Raw genomic sequence first — 23,308 nt, forward strand, 5'->3', positions numbered from 1 at the left:
TAAGCACTTGACCTTCAAATTCAGAATGAAAAGCCTCAATAAGTGAGAATTGTAAGCAAACCAGGTGGCTAAAACTCTACCAGCTAATCCTAGATCTGTCACTATTCTGCTGGGCACTTGACAACTATTTGATTTTTTCAGGTTGAACTCTTTTCTTAAAAATCCCTATGATGATATTCTGTAGAGCAGTAGGTTATCAAATAGAGCATCCTTGAACTTACCCTGATTCAGCACTTTTGAGGAGCTAATAACTGCCGAAACAGAAATCATCCCGGGATACAATAAATTGGAGTAACTAAGAACTGGACTTTACACACAGATAGGCCTGTGTCTATTCACCTCCTATCTGCAGGACCCTTTTTTAAAAAGCCTGTTTTCTCAACTATAAAATGAGAATAACAATGCCAAACCTAAGATTTGCTATGAGGACTAGCCACAATAATGCTTGTTAAGCATCTTGCAAGACAATTATTAACGTATAAAACAAAATAAAGTCTCAAATTCTCAAAAAAGACCATTGCACGAAATAACTCATCAGTTACTTAACCTTAAAAACTCCATCTGGTCTGTATCCACAACAAATGTGTAATTTGGAATGGATAGGATACATTCAAAAAATTATGAGAGGGGAGACAACATATTAGTTTAAAGTGACTTCAAATAACCAAAGCACAAATTCTAAAAGGCATACAGATATGTGCACAATTACCTATTGAGAGGTATTCTAAATAAATGTAGAATTAATACCACAAACATATTTGTTTTATTGACACTATCAAAAGCAATAATTACCTGGTTAATTCATTTACAATAAATTGACAGTTAAGTCATGTACCGTAAATATAACAGGCCAAAGATAGGTTCATGCCATTTGCTACACTTAATATCAACTGAAGCTTAAAATTTTTGAGGTGAATAAGTAATACAATTTTGAAAGATATTTGAGAAGAACAGCTACAAAATACAAAGGTACTCAGAATATTTCATAAATATCTGTCTCAAAAACATCAAAGTGCAATTTGCTGAGGCAAATGCTCTTTAAATTAATAGCAGCTGACTTTGCATCATAAAGCAATACAAAGGCTACTGCCTGTAACAACCTATCCAGACTAGCAAGGAATTCAAAATTTACATAAAGTGACAGCTGAAAACATAACAGAGTCTATCTTCACTGTCTACATTAAATTTACATTAATGCAGCATATTTTTTTAAAAAGGTATAAAATGTGCAAGTCTACAGAATATAGGATATGTGGGGTTTATCTGTTTGCTGATGATTTTTCTGGAAACAAATGTCATGCTAATTATGTACTTTATTTCATTTCAACTTCATTTTCCTGTAAAGTGTATAACTAAACATTGGAACTCAGCCTCTAAACCTGGTAACAAGTGAAGAATTCCCTGACGCATATTTCCTGTTACTTTGTGCATGCATGCTTTACTGAATACAAGGTATGAAACAATTCAAGCTGTCAAATGTTCTGTGTTTCTTGGTCCTATGATGAAGTAGTTCTCTTCAGTTTATTGTAGAAAAAAGTCCCACAGAAAAGTATATATAACACTGATGGTTACCAAATAGCCATCCCCAGATTTAAGATGGGAATATCTTAAAATAAAAGATCCTATCATAAAGATCTTACATGTTATATAAAGATCTATAATGAAAGGCATAAAAGCACCATCCCTGGCTCTGTAATAAAATGAAATGATGACTTTGGGTCAGGATTTTGCCTCTCTGTGCTTCATTGTCTTTATTTATAACATATTTCCTGTCCTATTCAGCTCGCAAAATATTGTAAAGGCTTACACAAGATAAAGAATGAGAACATTTTTAAAAGAAAATATAAAGAATATTATAATAAAAAAATCTGAAATCGCTTAACTTTAAATATTAAAATGTCTAAGATAAGACATTTCCTAATAAGAGCCTAACAGTTAATGTTATTCAGAATTTAATATAAATTTTAGCTGTAATAGAAAGTCAAAATCATATCTTATTGCCATTTCAAGCATTACTCAAATTATTCTAATTTCATAGCCTGAATGAGCTATGTATCAAGTCATTAGCACTGAGAGAAGTCTAATCCCACTATTCTAACTGATAAAACTAAGTTGTTGTGTGATTTTTTTCATTTATATTTCAAGTTTCGAATTCTATCTCTACTTTGAAAACACCTGCCTCCACCTTGAAAATGCACTAAATTTCATCATTCATTGAGCCATATCTGCTGGCACTTGCATAATGGTAATCTCATACACTGTATTCCAATACTCTTCATGAGAACAAAACTGATGGGAGCAGAAGGATGGTACAAAACACACAGTAACACAAACCAACATAAGCACAGTTGGTAGCCCAGGTTTATTTAAGAGAATCAGCATCTGTATTATGTTTTTATTCCAGTAAGCCTCTATTTATTTGCAAACACTTCTCAGTTTCTGAAGCCAAATCCAAGTTCTGCAATATCCCTGTCTTGCCAAACCAATGTGGAGCATGACTAACTTGCATAAACTACAGGCTCTTCTATCTGAAAACACAGCCCCTTTCCTAATTGTTCCAGTATCTTTTGAGCACAGTTCCTTCTCTCTTTAAAAGTACTTCTCGGGGCGCCTGGGTGGCTCAGTCTGTTAAGCGTCCAACTTCGGCTCAGGTCACGATCTCGCGGTCCGTGAGTTCGAGCCCCGTGTCGGGCTCTGTGCTGACAGCTCAGAGCCTGGAGCCTGTTTCAGATTCTGTGTCTCCCTCTCTCTCTGACCCTTCCCCGTTCATGCTCTGTCTCTCTCTGTCTCAAAAATAAATAAACGTTAAAAAAAATTAAATTAAAAGTACTTCTCTAGGTGGGAATACTTTTAAGAGAAAGCCATCAAGTACCATCTTGCTAGTTAAGATTGCCTTTCTTTTTCTTCTTGCCCACCAATCATTATATCCATCGGATATTCTATGATGCATTACAGGATTTTGTCTGAAGATATATACCATCTTCCTATCTTTATCAAAAACATATTTCAAATATAAAACAATCTAGATAAAGCTTAGGAGTTGGTAAATATGTTTTTAAACAAGGAGAAAGTTTTTTGTTTTAAAATTCGGAGGTTATCACTTCCATGGAGAGTCTAGTTTAGTTGCTATTAGACATATTTTTATCTGTACTCATTTATTTTATTTCGTAAAAATTGCATAATAGGTGCAAATTTATTCATTCTATTTTGTGAGGCTATATGTGAGGCTGCCAAAGCATCCTGGGAACTAGTGTAAGACTGCTGGTAGTGCTCCCAGAAGGTTCAGGCACCAACGTACCTCAAATGTTTTAAATAGCTATGCAGGAGCTTCTGTGAGCTGATGACTGGACAAATTTGCAGAACTGGTTTACAGACTAATAAATCTAATGTGTAAGCACTGAAAATAAAATGCGCTGCATTAGCCACAGGTATGATTGACAGGAAGACTGATCTTTGTATGAAGGAAGGTTAAAAATTAAAATGACCTAGAGGGATCTACCCATAGCTTAAACAAAGGATCCACTCTAAAAATCATACCACACTGGAAGATATACCATGAGACAAAGAAGCAAAGATAATGTTAAATGAATGCCTATGGGAGAAAAATGGAATAGAAGCAAAAAAAGAAAAACAAAAAACAAAACCAAAAGGCCCTCACTGGCATTTAAACCAAGGAAAGTTTGAATATTCATAACATAAAATTTGACTATTAGGAGGCAACCTAGCATGAGATCTAAAATTATATATTGCAGAGTTATAATGCCATGAGTTGGATCTGAGTCCAACACTCACTAATTGTATGGCTTAATTCAAGTTATTTAAATCTTCTGTGCCTCTGTTTTTCTATTCAGAAAATATGAACAATAATAGCTACCTCACAGCCTATGATGAGTATTGAATTAATTAATACATGCAAAACTCTTATAAGAGTGCCTGGAACTTAGGAGGTTCTCAATATACATTACCGATTATTAGTAGTAACAGTAAAATTATTATCAACATGAAATCATCAAGAGAATGAGAAAAAGAGTAAGAATTCTCTGCCCACCTTTCCAGAAGTAGTGTATACTCTGTGTGTATTCAGGGTGTCGGGGGACAAGATGAACATCACAAATATATTTAATATTACTATTTATGAGTATTACAAATTACAATATTTTAAATTTAATAATCCAAAATATATTTAGAAGAGTTTCTGATGGAGATGAATTACACAGGATTTTGCAATTGTCAAAACTCATTGAACTATACACTTGAGATTTGTGCATTTCATTCTGTGTAAATTACATATATATTTTTAAGGCAAAAACAAAATGTTTATGTACCAATCATTTGATTCCCTGATTAATACTTTTCTGACCCCCTTCCTACCATTGTTTTCTCTATGGTAGTGACTTGGGTCTCAGGCTGTTCCTTACAAATACCTTGCCTCTGGGCATATGCATATGCTATTTTCTCTGTTCACTGATGTGGTTGGTTATGGCTGCCTGCTCTTATTTCCTTCAGATCTTACTTCCCCCTGCTCAAATGTCAAATCTTGGTGAGCTTTCCTATCAACCCATTAAAAATAATACACACAACTTAGTCACTCTGGATTTCTTAACTCATTTAATCTTTCTCCTTTGTACCTCTTACCCCCAAACATATATAAAAAAATTAGTTTTTAAACTTGTTTATTGTCTGTCCCTCCTTGTTAAATAGTAAGTTATATGAGAACAATAATTCATATCTCTTATATACCCCCATTCTCCCTCAAATATTTTTACGTTTTTAAAACTCCAGCACTGGTTGTTATGGGCTGAATTTTGCCAAGCCAGAATTTGTATGTGAAGTCCTAATCTCCAAGATTTTAGAATGTGACTGTATTTGGAAATACAGTCTTTTAAAAGGTAATTAAGGTAAAATGAGGTCATATGCATTGTCCCTAATCCAAATCATCCTTACAAGAAGAGGCGATTAGGACACAGAGGAAAGGCCATGTGAAGACAGAGAAGGCAGCCACCTATATGCCACAGAGAAAGACCTCAGAATGAAATCAGATCTGCTAACACACTGATTTTGGACTTCTACAATCTGTGACAGAATAAATTGCTGTGTGTAAGCAACCCAATCAGTGATACTTTGTTATGGCAGCCTTATCAATAATACCCAGGTTAAAAATCCAACTCTTCCCTATTCCACTCCTAACATGCAAATAGACGAACATCACCAGAAAGAACCTCCTCAGAATATGCTGCCTGTTCTCATTTTAACTCTATAAACTCACGTCACACTACAAGTAGACTCTCTGTGCTTTGCTGCAATCCTGCAACAGTTCCTACTCAAATCAATCTCCACCTTGCTTGCCTTCCTCAGACGGCCATCTCCGCACTTTTTCCTCTTAGCTTATCATTACACTTCTACACTTAGCAGAGAAGATATAAACAATAAGAAGGGTATTTTGCCTACTGCCATGTTGAATTTATAAATTTTCTTGTTCCCATTTACTGCCAACCCTAAATCTGCAAGTCCCAGGGCTAGAACAGATGACTGTCCTTTTAGGAGGGCAACACCCTCTGCTCTCACATAGCGTTTCACTGATTGCACTTGTCTCTTCTGCATCGTTTTTTCTTCTTTAATAAGTCAACGTTACCAATACGAAGATGCTACATGAATAATACTCTTAAACTAATTTGACCCCACATCCCTCTTCAGTGATTCTTCCAGCACCCTGCTTACCTTTGAAGCAAAACTTCTGGAAAGAATTATGTATAATCACTGTCTATACACCCCATATCCCTAACCTCCTATTCTCTCTTAAACCTAAAAGGCTTTAGCCCCTGCAACTATATGGAAACCTTATCTGATACAGTCAGTGTAATGGTCAAATCCAATGGTCAATCCTCAAGCACCATTTTACGTAACTCTTAAGCAGCATTTGACATAGCATGGTCAAAAACCTTGTGCTCTTTTTTGTAAATCTTCTTTATGTCCAGGTGTAGAATTTAATGATTCATCACTTGCATACAATACCCAGTGCTGATCACAAGTGCCCGCCTTAACATCCATCACCTGTTTAACCCATCCCCTGCCCATGTCCCCTTCTGTAACCATCAGTTTGTTCTCCATAGTTAAAAGTCTGCTTCTTGGTTTGCCTCTTTTATTTCCCCTTATGTTCATTTGTTTTCTTTCTTAAATTCCACATATGAATGAAATCATACACTATTTGTCTTTCTCTGATTTATTTTGCTTAGCATAATACTCTGTAGCTCCATCCACATCATTACAAATGGCAAGATTTGTACACATACCACAACTTTTTACCCAATCATCGCTCTTTCCATAACTTGGCTAATGTTGATAATACAAACATTGAGGTGAATGTATCCCTTCAAATTAGTATTTTTGTATCCTTTGGGTAAATACCTAGTAGAGTAATTGCTGGATTGTAGGGTAGTACTATTTTTAACTTTTTGAGGAACCACCATACTGCTTTCCAGAGTGGCTGCACCAGTTTGCAATCCCACCAACAGTATAAGAGGGTTCCCTTTTCTCCAAATCCTTGACAACACTTGTTTCCCGTGGAACTCTCTCTCTTTTCTTTTTTTTAATTTCTTATTTGATCATGCAGCAAATTCCATTGGCTCTGCTTTCAGATTTGACTCACTTCTTACCAATTCCCCTGTTGCCACCAAGCCACCACTCCTAACTCCCTTTTAAAAATTCAACTTTATTGAGATAGAGCGTATAGACAATATAATTCACTAATTTAAAGTGTACAATGCAATGGCTTGTAGTACAGTCACAGAGCTATGCACAATTTTAGAACACTTCTGTTACCCCAAAAGCAAACAGTTCCCCTTTGCTATAATCTCCTAATGTTCTCATGGACTCTAGCCCTAGGTAACCACTAATCTAATTTCTGTCTATGTAGAGTTATCTATTCTGAACAGCTCTGTTTGAATACGGCGGTGTTTGGTACAGACACCTAAGTTACCAACCTACCCAAGTCACAGCCCTACCTGGTCTCAGGTTACAGTGTTGCTGTCTTAGTCCATTCAGCCACCTATGGCCACACCACTGTGGCCCACAAAACTAAAGTGGGTCATGTTTTCTTATTTTCAGGCCATTTGCAGTCTGACAATGGTATGTCTTTTGTCACAAAGGCCACCCAAAAATGGAATGATAATCATGGTATCAGATGGGTTTTCTATACTTCCTACCATTCAAAGTTTTTTGCTGACTGTTGGAATGACATCCTCAAAAAATGACCGAAGAAAAGATACCTAACCAACCTTCTAATCAACTCCCGGTCCACCCACCTGAGCAAGGCAGTTGGCTCACTAAATTTGGCCTTTCCCCAAAAAGGGGTCTTTTATTGACCACCTACTAATGAAAGAGGTAGGAAATTCCGTAAAACCATTCTGAAAATATGGGATTTCACCCAGTCCATAGCACATTTTTTTTTTTTTGGCCGTAGTAAGAACCCCAAGCCAGCCTGACTAGTATACCTTTAAGTAACAGCCCAGACAAAAGGGGACTAGAGTATTCAAATTTAATTCTGGGTCATCTTCCTCTTGATCAACATGGTGCCAGAGCATAGGGCAAGAAGCTCTTGGTTGTGCCTGCTGCTAACTGAATGCCCCTACGGTGGCGCATGTGAGCCAACATGAAGGGAATCTGTAATTTTGTAAAAAGATCTTCTTCCTTTTTACATTTACCTCTTCCATATGAAAGGTCTGGATCAGAGTAGGAGATAATTGAAAACAGAGATGCAGCTATATTTATTGAGCTAAGACACAACAAATTTCATGGCTTTCAAGGGAGATTAACAACCTTGACACCTGGGGAGAAAACAGATTGCATTCCAAGAGATGGAGGAAAGGGGTGGGGACAGTTCACGTTCTCCCTGTCACCTCAATCCAGCCTCAGAGCCTGGCAAAATAATCACATGGCCTGCTCGAGTGAACCAGCTCTTGTGGCTGGCAGTCTGACTGCTATTTCATTTGTCACCTAAACCTTGATAATTTCTCAAGAGTGGAACTGATTTATAGTCTTTCATAGGTTTGAATTTTAATATAAGCATGTATTACTTTCAGCATAAAACTATTAACCTAGTTAGAAAAATTTAAGTATTTCTTTAACTTATCCTACAGTTACAATTGAGTGCCTACACAGATGCCATCAATGTGCTTGGCATGAAACATAAAAGATATAGAAAGACATAAGCCCTGACTTCTGGTTTGGGACCCAGTAGGGGAGTCACAGAAGACTATTGGAGTAGAGATAAGAACGGAGATATGTGAAACATTAGGAATGATTCCAATATGTGAAACTCTTTTTAATGTAGTTATTATATGCAATTATTAATGTGAGACAATGCAGCAAAAAAAAATGGAATTATTGAGCATAGAGAGATTGAAAGAAGAGTGAAACTCTATATAGAATATTTATAAGGCAGATGCCACTTGTTAAGACTGTCTGTTAACACACTGGTCTTTTTAGTCATGGTTGAGTATAGGAATATACATTTTATGAAAATGTTACAAATGTCAAAGCCTAAAATATATGTAATGAGACTTTACAAGCAATAGATTATCATTAAAACATAATGAAATTAAGTCTTCATAAAGAAAGCTTGTAAAAAGTATATATGACCTTCAAAAAGATAATGAAATTCAATAGTTTTAAAAAGTGTATTCATCAACCTAAAAATTGTTCATCATTTATTTGTTTCAGGTATTTAATGACAGCTCAGTATTCATCTTATAAAATGGCATACCAGTAGTTTAACCTTGTTCATTAATAGTTACCAAGAGGGAAAACAGAAATCCAAAATGTTCAACTGGATATAAAACCTAGAGATTTAAGACAACAGTAGAGCATTTAGACAGTTCCCAGCAGACATCTGCCAGTGAGCTGGCCATCTTCTGCCATAAATCACATGATTAAAAAGAAAATAAATGTTTCCACTGAGATATCAAACCATTAGAAAACCTTAACCTCAGCTTCCTAGCTGGCCTTAAGGCTTTTCAATTCTTCATAACCAAAGGTGTAAGAAATGAATTACAAGTATTCCGTAATTTGAAATGGGGAGCATACAGAGGCTATTTCTTCTCTAGGCTTTCTTTCCAAAACAGAGGCATTTATTTGTAGAATATAATGAAAAATAATATTAAATTATCTTTAAATTTATATCAGAATCACTCTGCTCCAGCTGGCAATTAGTGGGATACAAAATAAAAGGGGGGGTGGGGGGGAGTCAAAGAAAAGCCCAGAACTCTAGGGCACAAAAGGACCCTAGCAGCACAAAGGAAAAGAGATTTGATCACAGAAAACTCTAGAAAATTGGTTAGAGCTTTCTGAAATTTTACCTTAGAGCTGCATAAATGTAAATAAAATTTTATTTGCCTGCTTGAATATTTTAATATAGTGAATTTTTAAACATAATTGATATGTGAAAGAAATGCCCACTCTTTCCAAAAATAACAGGTAAAATATTCAGTCCTCCACTCCAAGGGGAAAAAAAAAAGTCCACTGTAATAAAGCTACCATATACTTAGTTATTACATTGATTTGCAACTTCAGTTTATGTTTTGTTTATTTCCTGCAACCTTCCTGGCAAAGTTATTAATCATAAATTAAGGGCTTTAAAAGACAGGCAATTAGAGGGAAGACATAAATAAAGAATTAAAAATCAGAATATTGATTAATTAGTCTCCAATTAATTAACAGTAAAGTAAAATTAGTAGATACCCAAAGAATGAAAATTCGTATTCGTATCAGCAAAGCAATCTTGTCTTATCAAATCGCTGAAGAGAGTAACTTGTTAATCAATATAAAGGAATCTAATATAATGGAGTATATAATCCAATAACAGAAAACATAGAAGTATTATAAATTAGGGAAATTTCCCAAAAACACATGAGAAAGGGAAAGATATAACTTTTTTCAAGATACAAAAGTTGAGCAGAGATTATCATTAATGTACAAGCAAATGAACAAGCAGACCAAAAACAAAGCAATATTTTCCTTGTCTTCAGGGAAAACTACCTATTAATTCAATTAAGGATTGTGCTAACTGGAGAACTGTACATAAAAAGTGAATACTGGTTTTGACAAAATTATATATTAGCAAAGGTGGGATGAAGTGGGTCCTTTTTTACTTTGTGGGTAATGTAAAATGATAGAAACTTCTTGGGAAAAATGTGGTTTATTAGAAATAAGTATAACTCTATTACCTATTTTCTTAAAAATAATCATATACTTTGAACCAATAATTTCTCTACTGGAAAACTCTCTTTAAAAGCCCTATAAGACAGAAGACGCTTTATACAGGGAGATGGTATCACATCATTGTTTATTAAAAGGAGTTCAAAATAGATACGTAACTAATTGACAGAATATTATGCTGCTGTTAGAAACTTATGCAATTTTGTAATAACATGAAAAAAGCTTATATGATACTTGTAAAATTCAACAATTTAACATACACACTTGTTTATAGACTATAATCACAACTATTTTTTTTTACCTTTTTCTTATAAAAGTACTAGAAAGAACAGAGGCGAATGTGTGGATTTTTTCATTCCTCCCATTATTTTTACTAATTTTCAAATTATCCAGAAATAGTATATATTCTGAATGATGGCAAAATATGTTTTGCCTGAAAGTAAGAAAATTACCATGTAATAGTGATAAAGTATAAAATTCTTAGTGATGTGATATTTGTGCCTATGTATACGTGAGTGTATGAGCACACACGGAGCTATGATGAAATGTAACACATAGAGAGAACAGACCCAAAGAACTGTCAAAAGAATTTCACAAAAGACAGTAAGTGAGAAGGAAAAGGAGGGCAGAACTCCCTATTAAAATTAAGGCTGATTTAAGCATTCTGTTTCCAGATTTCTCTTTTTTGTTTCCAAAACTGTCTACTGTTACAGAATCTATGTGACTTTGGAAAGATAAAAGTTAACCCCCACATAAAATTCTATTAAAACTCTACATTCCTTTCAAGAAACTAGCTAACTTTCCAAACCTGAGTCTCATGCAGGACTCAGGAACTATCTTTTTTTGGTTGCATTTGTGGTTTTTATTCCAAATAAATACCTTCCCAAAACCATCAGGACCAGTATTTAAAAGCAATGATTGAAATTGGGGAAGACTACTCATTTCTTTTTTTTTTTTCTTTTTAAATTTTTATTTAAATTCCAGTTAATTAACATACAGTGGAATATTGGTTTCAGGAGTAGAATTCAGTGGTCAATCACTTATGTACAATACCCAGTGCTCATCATAATAAGTGCCCTCCTTAGTACCCATCAGCCATCTAGCCCATTTCCCACCCACATCCCTCCATCAACCTTCAGTATGTTTTCTATCTTACAGAGCCTTTCATGGTTTGTTTCCCTCTCTTTTTCTCCATCCCATATGTTCATCTGTTTTGTTTCTTAAATTCCACATTTGAGTGAAATCAAATGGTATTTCCCTTTCTATGACTTATTTCACCTAGCATAATACACTCTACAACCACATCATTGGAAATGGTAAGATTTCATTCTTTGTGATGGCTAATATTCCAATGTGTACATATACCACACATTCTTTATCAATTCATCAGTTGAAGGACATTTGGGCTCTTTCCATAGTTTGCCTACTGTTGACAGTGTTGCTGTAAACATTGGGGTGCATGTATCCTTTCAAATCTGTATTTTTGTATTCTTTGGGAAAATACCTAGTAGTAATATCATTGCATTGTAGGGTAGTGCTATTTTTAACTTTCTGAGGAAACTCCATACTATTGTCCAGAGTGGTTGCACCAGTTTGCATTCCCGACACCAGTGCAAGAGGGTTTCTCCGCATCCCACCAACACCTTCTGTTTCCTGTGTTGTTAATTTTAGCCATTCTGATAGGAATGAGGTGGTATCTCATCGTGGTTTTGATTTTTAGTTCCCTGATGACGAGTGATATTGAGCATCTTTTCATATGTCTGTCAGCCATGTGTATGTCTTCTTTAGAAAAGTGTCTACACATGTCCTCTGCCCTTTTTATAACTGGATTCTTTGTTTTGGGGGTGTTGAGTTAGAGAAATTCTTTATAGATTGTGGATACTAACCCTTTATCAGATATGTCATTTGCAAATGTCTTCTCCCATTCCATAGGCTACCTTTCAGTTTTGTTGATTGTTTGCTTCACTGTGCAGAAGCTCTTTATCTTGATGAGGTCCCAATAGTTCATTTTTGCTTTTGTTTCCCTTGCCTCTAAAGATGTGCCTAGGAAGAAGTTGCTGCAGCCAAGGTCAGAGAGGTTGCTGCCTGTGTCCTCCTCTGAGGATTTTGATGGTTTCCTGAAGAAGACTACTCACTTCTAATCACTCTCACTGTTGCAACCTATATTTCCTCAAATTCAACTAAGAAGAAACAACATGAATGAATTTTATGTTGCTCATGCAAGGAAACTTTAATATATTAAAGACATACCTACTTGAGCCCCAAAAGGCTCTTCCCTTCTATATGATTTAGATTAAAATGGCATGCTAAATAAAGTGCCTGAGAACTACAGTGATTGCTGCTACAGAAAAATGTGGTCTCCATCAATAGTATCCTGTAATCTGAAAAAAATCATTATTGAGTTAATGACAGAATGATTAGATTCAAAAAGCAAATTACCATGAGCGAAAACTCCCTGTTAAAAGCAAGCACCCATATTATTTGTTTCCACTGAGACCAAAAAAAATGTAAAAGATGTACTGTACAACAAATATAATCTATCCTATGGTCTGTTTTTAAATGTCTAATCTAAAAATGCTATTTTAAATGACCTTAATTCTCATTTTAATGCAATAATTAAATAATACTAAGTCTCTAGGTCACCAAAAACTGTATGTCCATTTATCACTTTGTGCCAGTCATTGTCAATTAAATCAACTTCTGGAAATAATTTTTCTTTCAGAATTATTTACCAGAAATGAGCTATGTGGAATATGGTGGGAGGCTGGAGAACAGTGGGGGGCAGGAGAGAAATGATTACCACCCTACTTAATTTTGCCTCAATTGTTAGATATCTTTTCTAGAAATAAGATTTTTGTAGTTTACAATATTGCAGTGAGAAACAATGAGTTATTAATGGACATTTTTTCTTGTTACAGTTTATTTGTGAGTCAAAGTTCAAATTCTAAAAGCAAATAGTTCATAAATTTTCTGCAAAGGTTTTATAGTTTTATAGCTCAAATAGCAAAAGTATAATGCTTCAATATCAATAACATCTGGTTCGCCCACAGGAAGATTATACTTTATGTGGCTGGATGGTTATAATGTTTTCTTTTGATTTTGATAATCCTAGTAAATACATTCTAACCACTGATTGACATCCAAACAAATCAGTGAGTGTGTTCCATTACGACATGTCTTATCTATTAATTTCTGCGGAATGAAACATTGTTCAAACTGAGAAAGAAAATGCTAGTATGATTCCTCTGCTGCAAAAAAAAAAAAAAATGCAATCAGTATAAACATGCTCAGATGTCCCACATTCATTCAGAGCTCCACCCCAGCGCAGAACAGTAATCAACATTTTATTTTTCTTTTTGCTCCACATTTCTGGCAGATACCTACAAAGGCAGCAATCTGAATCAATGAAGCCTATTACTGATGTATTGGATCTTTTTCTTTACGCCATTTTTAATTCCTGGTTATTCCCACTCTTCTCATTTTATTCAATTATATTTCTCTTTGATCATATTTAAATCTTATTTCTCTTCACCATATTTTTAGATTCATTTTTCACTCATCTCATTTCCTCTCCATAGTCTCCTCCTTTTTTTTTTTTTTTTAACTTATAAAAATCACCTAACCAGGAATTTTCACTTCAATTTGAAATCGGCTCTGCGGGATATATCATCAGATGTTTCTTCCATTCTTTCCCCAACTTTCCAGTTCTTGTCTTCCTCTTCTGTGGAGATGACACCATCTCCCCTGGCTATCCCAAAGTTCTCCCATCATCTCCACTTGCCATTTTACAGAAACTCCTTTTCTCTTATTCCAGGCCTGACTGTATATTCTCAGTTCCTTCTTCATTTCAAACCAAACCAAAATGGTAATTTTAACACCTAAGAAAGACTGTGTTTATAGTCATGGGCCAATCAAGTGTGAGTACTGAGATGCTGAAATAACAGCACAGGTATCACAACAATAAATATTGGTACCAAAGAGACAGAAATACATAAAGCGTTGGAGTGTTTTGTTTCATTTCTTTTTCTCTAAACTTCATCACAATATAGTATGGTTAGGAGTATTACACAGACTTTGATTTAAGTCCTCACCTCCACCACCGTTTCATTTGCAGATACTGCAGAGATTAATTTGCCCAGACTAACCCCAGTTGTTCCCAGGTTTACAAAATGGCAATAAGAACAATACCTGCTTGTAAGGGCATGGTAAAGTTACGTACATAGAATGAGAATCAGAGAAAATGGGACACAGTAACTAATCAGTACATGTTAGCTATCACTATTATTGTGATCAATATTATGAACAAAATAATTTGTTAATACAACTCAAAAAGAGAGAAGCATTTAAGATTTATTCAAATAGAAGCTATTTATTTCTCTCATTTGGCAAATTGAAGTACCTATATGCTTCCAGCCCTTTGCTAGATGCGGGACAACTTACTTCACTGAGCTTATAATACAGCAATTCCAGATAAAATCAAAGACCTGTTCAAGATTAAGATTTCTGGGGCCAACGCCACTGTTAAGAGTATTGGTGCCTTGACTCACTTCCAGTGGCCTGCCTCACGGCCCACGGGCTTTGCTGTTGCCCCGCAGAACTGCTTCCATTACAGTCCTTCACCAAATGAGGCCAGTGTCCACAACACTGGCTCCTCATCTCACTCAGGCCTATGCCAAAGACGTAAAATTTGGTGTGAATGCCCAAGCCTTAATGCTTCAAGGTGTAGACCTTTTACCAGATGTTGTAGCCATTGCTGTGGGGCCAAAGGGAAGAACAGTGATTACTGAACAGAGTTGGGGAAATCCCAGAGTAAAAAAAAGATGGTGTGATTGTTGCAAAGTCCATTGACTTAAAAGGTAAATATAAAAATACTGGTGCTAAATTTGTTCAGGATTTTGCCAATAACACAATTGAAGAGGCTGGAGGTGGCACTACTGCTGCCAGTGTCCTGGCACGCTCTATTGCCAAAGAAGTCTTCGAGAAGATTAGCAAAGGTGCTAATCCTATGGAAATCAGGAGAGGTGTCATGTCAGCTGTTAATGCTGTAATTGCTAAACTAAGAAGCAGTCTAAATCCGTGAATACCCCTGAAGAAATTGCTCAGATTGCTATGATTTCTGTAAATGGAGACAAAGGAATTGGCAACATCATTTCTGATGCAATGAAAAGGTTTGGAAGAAAGGGTGTCATTATAGTAACGGATGGAAAAACACTAAAGGATGAATTAGAAATTACTGAAGGCATGAAGTTTGATTGACGTTATATTTCTCTAAACTTTGTTAGTACATAAAAAGGTCAGAAATGTAAATTCTAAGATGCCTATGTTGTATTGAGCAAAAAGAAAATTTCCAATGTTCAGTCCATCGTACCTGCTCTTGAAATTGCCAACGCTCATCATAAGCCTTTGGTCATAAAATGCTGAAGATGTTAATGGAGAAGCTCTGAGTATGCTGGTTTTGAATAAGCTAAAAGTTGGTCTTCAGGTTGTAGCAAGTCAAAGTTTCAGGTTTCGGTGACAATGGAAAGAACCAGCTTAAAGATGTGGCTGTTGCTACTGATGGTGCAGTGTTGGGAGAAGAAGGATTGCCTCTAAATCTCAAAGATGTTCATCCTCACAACTTAGGAAAATTAGGAGAGGTCATCATGACGAAAGATGACAAGGCTCACAATAAAAAATGTATTCAAGAAATCACTGAGCAGTTAGATAGCACAACTAGTGAATATGAAAAGGAAGAACTGAGTGAATATCTGACAAAACTCTCAGATGGAGCAGGTGTGCTGAAGGTTGGTGAGACAAATGTTGTTGAAGTGAGTGGAAAGAAGGAATTACAGATGCCCCCAATGCTACACGAGCTGCTGTTGAAGAAGGCACTGTTCTGGGAGAGGGTTGTGTCCTGCTTCAGTGCATTCCAGCCTTGGATTCCATAACTCCAGCTAACGAAGATCAGAAAATTGGTACAGACATTATTAAGAGAATACTCAAAATTCCCGCAACGACCATTTCTGAAAATGCAGGTGTTGAAGGACCATTGATAGTTGCGAAAACTATGCAAAAGTTCCTCAGAAGTTGGTTATAATGCTATGCAAGGAGATTTTGTGAATATGGTTGAAAAAGGAATCGCTGATCCAACTACGGTTGTTAAAACTACTTTACTGAAGGCTGCTGCGGTGGCCTCTCAGTTAACTACAGCGGAAGTTGTGGTCACTGGAATTCCTAAAGAGAAGGACCCTGGAATGGGCAGAATGGGTGGAAGGGGAGGTGATGTGGGAGGTGGCATGTTCTAATTCCTAGAATAGTGCTTTACCATTATGAATGAACTGTGAGAGGGCACTCAAGGCAGAGGTCCTCAACAATAACTTCAGAAAAGTCAGATGAAGGAAATGACCGGAGAAAAGGCTCGCTGTTATTTAAGAAAATCACTATAACCATCAGTTACTGGTTTCAGTTGACAACAATGTAATGCTTTACCGCAGTCATTGTCTATGCTTCTGGATAATTTATTTTATATTTTTGAATAAAAAGACATTTGTACATTCCCGATAACCGAGTGTCAGAGCTATGTACCAATGCACCGCTTTCAACTTAAATCACTGAGGCATTTTTACTACCATTCTGTTAAAAGCAGGATTTTGATGTTTGCCATCACCTCATCACCAGATGAAAAGTTAAGAAACAGCCTTTCTGTAGAGAGTAAGAATAATTGTGTACAAAGTAGAGAAATATCCAATTATGTGACAACTTTTCTGTAAAAAAAATATTTAAAGTTTTAAAAGAGAGTACTGATTTTATTTTTATTTTGTTCTTTATGCATTTCATCACTTTTTTATACTTTGAAAAATTAAGTTTAGTATAAAAAAATAGGAGTATGCATAAATTTGCTAGTAGACTGATGATCCAAAGGCTCCTGCGGGACACACAGGTGGAGCCGCCAAGGCAGGTGAGTATAAGAAACGAATTTCAGGAGAGGGAAAGCTGGGGGAGTCAGCAAACCAGCGTTAACTAAAGCCATGGAAGTTGGACAAATGTGTTCAGTGAGAGTGTGAGTGTGAGGGGAAGAAAAAAGAGGGTGCCACAAAGAACCTTATAGAGTACCAATTTAAAAGAAAGGTAAGCCCACAGGTAAGAATGGGCAAGGGCTATCCAGGGAAGAAAGAAAAACAAAAACAAAAACAGGAGCACACAACATTGTAAATTCCAACAGAAAGAATGTTTTAAAAGACAGGAAGTGATCAATGGTACAGTTATGCCAAGAGATCAAAAACATATGTTCTCTAGACAGCCCCAGAACTAATTTTTGTGGCCTTAGAAAGAACAATTTCAGACAAACAGAGAAAGCAAGTGCCCAGTATGTTCTGGGGTGAGTGGAGGATGCAGCTTTAAGACTGAGAATATACATATTCTGGGAAGCGTCTAGCTATGAGTAGAGACAAGAGTTCCCGGGTAGGTGAAGGTGGACTTGGAATAAAGGGAGGATTTGTGCACGGATGCAGGTTTGTTTATAAGGGGAACGATCCTTTGACATGTCTAATGCCGATGGGAAGAAATCAGGAAATCAGGGGAGAGGAAGAAGGCTAAAGATGCAGAAGAAAGAAAATACTTCTTTGAGTCAGGGCTTTTAGAACATACACAGGTACAAGATCCAGAACATGCGTGAAGGCTTTGGCTTAAAGAGGAAGAAGCATCAGAAGGGAAGAATGAAAGAATGTGTGGGTAGTGGTAAATTAGCAGGAGCTTCCTGGCTCACGGAGGCTGTTTTCTCTGTGTGTCGGCAGTTAAGAAAGAAGAAAGGAGAGTAGAGCATAGTAAAGTAGAAAAGCTTTTATATAAAACTGAGGAGAATGGGGGAGCCTGGGTGGCTCAGTTGGTTAAGTGTCTGACTTCAGTTCAGGTCACGATCTCAGGGTTTGTGAGTTCCAGCCCCGTGTTGGGCTCTGTGCTGAAAGCTCTGAGCCGGGAGCCTGCTTCTGCTTCTGTGTCTCCCTCTCTCTCTGACCCTCCCCCACTTGCACTCTGTCTCTCTCTCTCAAAAATAAATAAACTTAAAAAAAGAGAACTGTTGGGGCGCCTGGGTGTCGCAGTCAGTTGAGTGTCCGACTTCAGCCAGGTCACGATCTCGCGGTCCGTGAGTTCGAGCCCCACGTCAGGCTCTGGGCTGATGGCTCGGAGTCTGGAGCCTGCTTCCGATTCTGTGTCTCCCTCTCTCTCTGCCCCTCCCCCGTTCATGTTCTGTCTCTCTCTGTCCCAAAAATAAATAAAAAACGTTGAAAAAATAAAAAAAATTAAAAATTAAAAAAAGAGAACTGTGGAGAATGGAAGACAAATTTCTAGAAAAATACATGAAAGTTGCATCTCAGAGTGGAGGGCTCAGCTGAGGTCATCATCCCAGATTTTTGCCCCATCTCCTTGGTGGGCAGCACCTCCTCTGACGCCCTCCCAGAGGGCTTTGGCACGCCTCCCTCGCTCTTCCTTTTTACTTTTACCTTCCAAGAAGAAGATTAACTCCAGGTGGTGAGGATTTCATGTTGTATTTTCCATCTTTTTTAAAGAAAGTATATCAATTTAAAAGTGAGATTGTTTGGGGCACCTGGGTGGCTCAGTCGGTTAAGCGTCCGACTTCAGCTCAGGTCATGATCTCGTAGTCTGTGGGTTCGAGCCCCGCATCGGGCTCTGTGCTGACAGCTCAGAGCCTGGAGCCTGCTTCCGATTCTGTGTCTCCCTCTCTCTCTGCCCCTCCCCTGCTCATGCTCTGTCTCTCTCTGTCACAAAAATAAAAACATTAAAAAAAAAATTAAAAAAAAAAAGTGAGATTGTTTTAAGCATGACCAAATCAGATATAATACTGTCTGATTCAAATCTCAATGAACTTTTAGTCAGCATGGCTTGAATGTGCTGAAAATGACTTAATGATGATGCATCTTACCAAACCTTTGCACTCATACCTGTAGACGCAGCAAGGGAGGAAAACACAGTGAAGGAAGTAGAAACCCCAAGAATTTCACTCTAAACTAGCTGCATGTTGCTAGGAAAAATATTGTTTGTGGTCATGACCAATATGTATAAATGTTCAAGTGGCACTCTTTATTTTTCTGTCTCCCTCCTCCCTTCCTCTCCTTCAGCTGGACCCTTCTGTTTCCAAGATACCTTCTAGTCTGAGTCTTTGCTGCTCAATTGGGTGTCTCCAGTACTGACTGAGGTTGCCTGGCAACATGACCAATAGAACATTCACCAGCCCGTGTGGCAGCTCTATTTTTTGGTTCTCAGGTGGGGGATTTGGATAGAACTGTATGAGGTTTCCGCTTTGCAATTCTGTTTGATTTCAGTGAGCATCTAATGAAGTTTATTACTTACAATATCATTATTATAGTTTATTGCATTATTCAGCATTGTACAGAGGTTTTTATTTGTCATCATAATTGTTAATACTTCCAGCAAATTTATAAGATTGGAACTGTGCTTCAAAATACTTAATTACTTTTTGGAAGCTTATTAGCATAAAGACAAATTTTTTTTTTTTAAATATTAAAAACCAAAAGGTTATTGACAGGGAGAGAAGTACGGGGAACTTCTTGGGGATTGGTTCTATATCTTGGTCTGGGTAGTAGTAACACAAGTGTATAGCTATGTAAAAAGTACAGATATATCAATCTGTATACTTAATATTAGTGCACTTTGCACACTTTAATATACATACGGCATTTTTTGAGAGTTTTAAAAAGTAGTGACAAGATGAATAAATATACATACGCATATAGAAACAGAGGCTATATAAGCTTGATACATTTTAGTTTGGGAATAAAAATAATCCCCAGGCTTTTATCACAGAACATAGTATCTTCTTAAAGACTGGGCATCGCTACTGCATTTAATCACTTTAACAATAGAGACTATTTGGCCATATGGCAACCATGCTTTAACTAATAACTTGCTATTTATAGAAAAGGAGCTTTAACTGTCAATTCAGATGGGCAAATTGAGGAGAGCAGACAGCACCAATAGCCACACACTGCAAAAGATTTGCTATTCGCTTCAGCCACACTGGAACAAAGCGGAATGCCTCAGATACAAAGATCACATCCAGAAATTTATCTCAAGAAGACACTTCATGCACAAAGTCATAGATATGCCTTGCTAGTCTGGTTTCTGAAGTGTCTAAGACCAATAACATCCTACAACGTAATGTGTACAGAAAAATAGATTTGCAAAATGTAACATAAAGTTAAAAAGAGAGGTCTGGGGCACCTGGGTGGCTCAGTCAGCCGAGCATCGGACTCTTGATTTCGGCTCAGGTCATGATCTCACACTTTCCTGGGTTGGGGTCCTGTGTTAGGCTCTGTGCTGGTAGCAGGGAGCCTGCTTGAGATTCTTTCCCTCTCTCTCTGCCTCTCCCCTGCTCACACTCTCTGGTTCTCTCTCAAAAGAAATAAATAAACTTAACAAAATAATGAAAAGTAAAATAAAACAGAGGTCCTTAGTCACTTTATTTCCTTGCATTTTATTTATAACGTTTTATTGTACAATCTCCATGTTACAGAATGTGGGCATTTTTCTGTTCTTTACCCACTGGACTTTCTAAAGAGCTTAACATTGAGGGGCCTCCTGGATGGCTCAGTTGGTTAAGCCTCGAACTTCAGCTCAGGTCATGATTTCATGGTTCATGGGTTTGAGCCCCTCATTGGGCTCAGTGCTGACAGCTGGAGCCTGGAGCCTGCTTCAGATTCTGTGTCTCCCTCTCTGCCCTTCCCCTGCTCATTCTCTCTCTCTCTCTCTCTCTCTCTCTCTCTCTCTCTCTCTCTCAAATAAATAAACATTAAAAAAACTTTTAAAGAGTTTAGCATTGAAATTATGCAATTTTTCAAAGTACTTTCACACTGTTCTTATTTCATTTGATCCTCATTATGGCCTTAATATATATTGCCCATTCTATAAATGAGCAATGTAAGGCACAGAGAATTTAAGTGACTTTCCCAAAGTGACACACTTTCTCTAAGCAAGCAATCTCCACAACCAGAACTGGAAGCCAGTTTTCTAAATACAACACCATGTTGTTGTTCAGTTCATACCTATTTTTCATTTCAGAACTGGCAAAACTTCACAACAAAGCCAGTTCCTGTAAAAATTCAACTTCGATTCAAGTAATTAAGTCTTTATCATTTTATTTGATGATCTTTAGGATGTTTCTTTTGACAAGAGGCTATGTCTGGGGCAAGGAGAACTGCATAGAATCATGGTGCTTTAAAGCTGTCACATAGGTGGTGGAGGTCAGTTCAGCTACCTAACTGCTTTGTCAGCTGACAAAACTGATGTCCAGAGGGTTAGAATGACTTTCACAAGTTTCATAACTTTTAATGGTAGAATTCAAACTGGAAGTCATCTTATCTGTTTCTTGGTTCGACATTACATAAAGTGCTGCTATCAGAAACCTAAATTTTGAGCAATATTTCACTATGGTTCAAAGTATAAAAATGATATATTTAAAGGGTAGAAATGGAGACTCTCAATCCCATCTAAAAGATAAAGCTTCATCCAAGAAAAACAAGGTAAATTGCCTTCCTGCCCTATCAATCAGTATTACGCTTGAATAAACTCTGTCCTCCCTTAAATAACTGAATCTAATGTTAATATAAGATGAGTAATATAAACATACTATTTATTGATCCTTTCCTATGTGACAGACCCTTTGCATATATTATCATATTCTATCCTCACCAAAATGTTTTAAGATACTAATTATCATACCCCTTTACAACTGAGAAAGTAGAACAAGTTAGGATAAGAACCTTGGCTCAAGGTCACATAACTAGCAATTTGCAGAGCTGAGATCAGAACCCAGAGATCAACATCTCTGTTTTATGATAGAATCTGTGCATTTTAACCCACATCATTCTGCTTCAGAAATTAGATTACCAGAATGCATTTTGCCCATCTTCTAATTGCGAGTGAGATTGCTAAGAGCCCACCAAATAGCTATCATCGTCTCCCCTACTAGGGACATATTCAGAGCCATTGTGTGTGCAGCAAAAATACTATACACACCAGCTACTTTTGCAACAAAGAGTAATGATGCTTAGGTAGAAAATATTGGGTAGAGTTTACACAGAATTTCCTTGAAGAAAGCTAAATCAGCTGGTAGCATGCCCCTTTGCTATTGCAGTATTTTTTTTTTTCCATTCTTGCTGCATAGAATACAAATACAACTGATGGCTGTGCTCCAGTAGTCATATTAAACCACTGGAAAACCCTTGAGGATGAAGTCATATGACCAAGATGCTAGAACAGGACTACAGAAGGAGACTAGATTCTCTAATGAACAAGGTACCACAATCCCAGCTCCACAATGCCATTGGCCAGAGTTCCTTTTGCAGGAAAAAAACTTGAACTTCACCTTATTTAAAACAATGAAATCTTGTTACGCATAATCCGTTGAGCTTCAATTGCTCACAAAACAGTGATAGCAACAACTCACTTTTGTGTGGAAATACTACTGAAGATAGCATTAATTTGAGATTTCTGGCTCCAGTAATTGCCGACTAAGTAATGTAAAGGAAAAAAACTCATCTTGCTTTGGAACACTTGAAAAGTTGAGTTAAAATATATGTGAAAAAAATGCAGTTTTGCTTCTAATACTTTGAAAGTCAAAAGCCACCAGAGAATATTGCTCTTACCCTAACAGTAAGAAAAGGCCAGATAATCTACAAAATAATAACTTTTCTTGAGCTCATAAGAGAGCTGGAGTTGCAAGGCAAAGAGATTAACCAAATTTCAAAGGGTAACAGCCATTCCGAGGAGAGACAGGACATATGAGCCTTTTCACCTTTGATAGAACATGAGAGGAACAGGTGCTCATTATGAAAGAAGGTAAGAAGAAAATAGCTAAAATTGTAACAAATACTTGAAGGCCAGAATGGGTCACCAGAACAATATAGACACCCTGGGATCACCCAGACACAAAGGAATATGCATTCATGTGTAAGCATTTTTTTTTTCAGACGTCTACCAGCTGCTTAGCAGAAAGACTGAGGTCAAGGCAGGAGACCAGAAAAAGCACTTTGGTGTCACAAAAACACAAAATCTTTTCTGATTCCCCAGACCCTTCTCT

At 36.9% G+C, this 23,308-nt stretch overlaps 1 protein-coding gene and 1 pseudogene across 4 annotated transcripts in view; one reads left to right on the plus strand and one right to left on the minus strand.

Moving 5' to 3' along the window:
• The window catches only part of GALNT13 (polypeptide N-acetylgalactosaminyltransferase 13), a 540,886-nt gene that overhangs the window by 470,369 nt on the left and 47,209 nt on the right, over positions 1 to 23,308 (minus strand). The window lies entirely within an intron of this gene.
• Positions 3,409 to 16,496, plus strand: LOC131490507 (60 kDa heat shock protein, mitochondrial-like; annotated as a pseudogene).

The sequence above is a fragment of the Neofelis nebulosa genome, chromosome 2 (assembly GCF_028018385.1).
Source record: "Neofelis nebulosa isolate mNeoNeb1 chromosome 2, mNeoNeb1.pri, whole genome shotgun sequence".
NCBI lineage: Eukaryota > Metazoa > Chordata > Mammalia > Carnivora > Felidae > Neofelis > Neofelis nebulosa.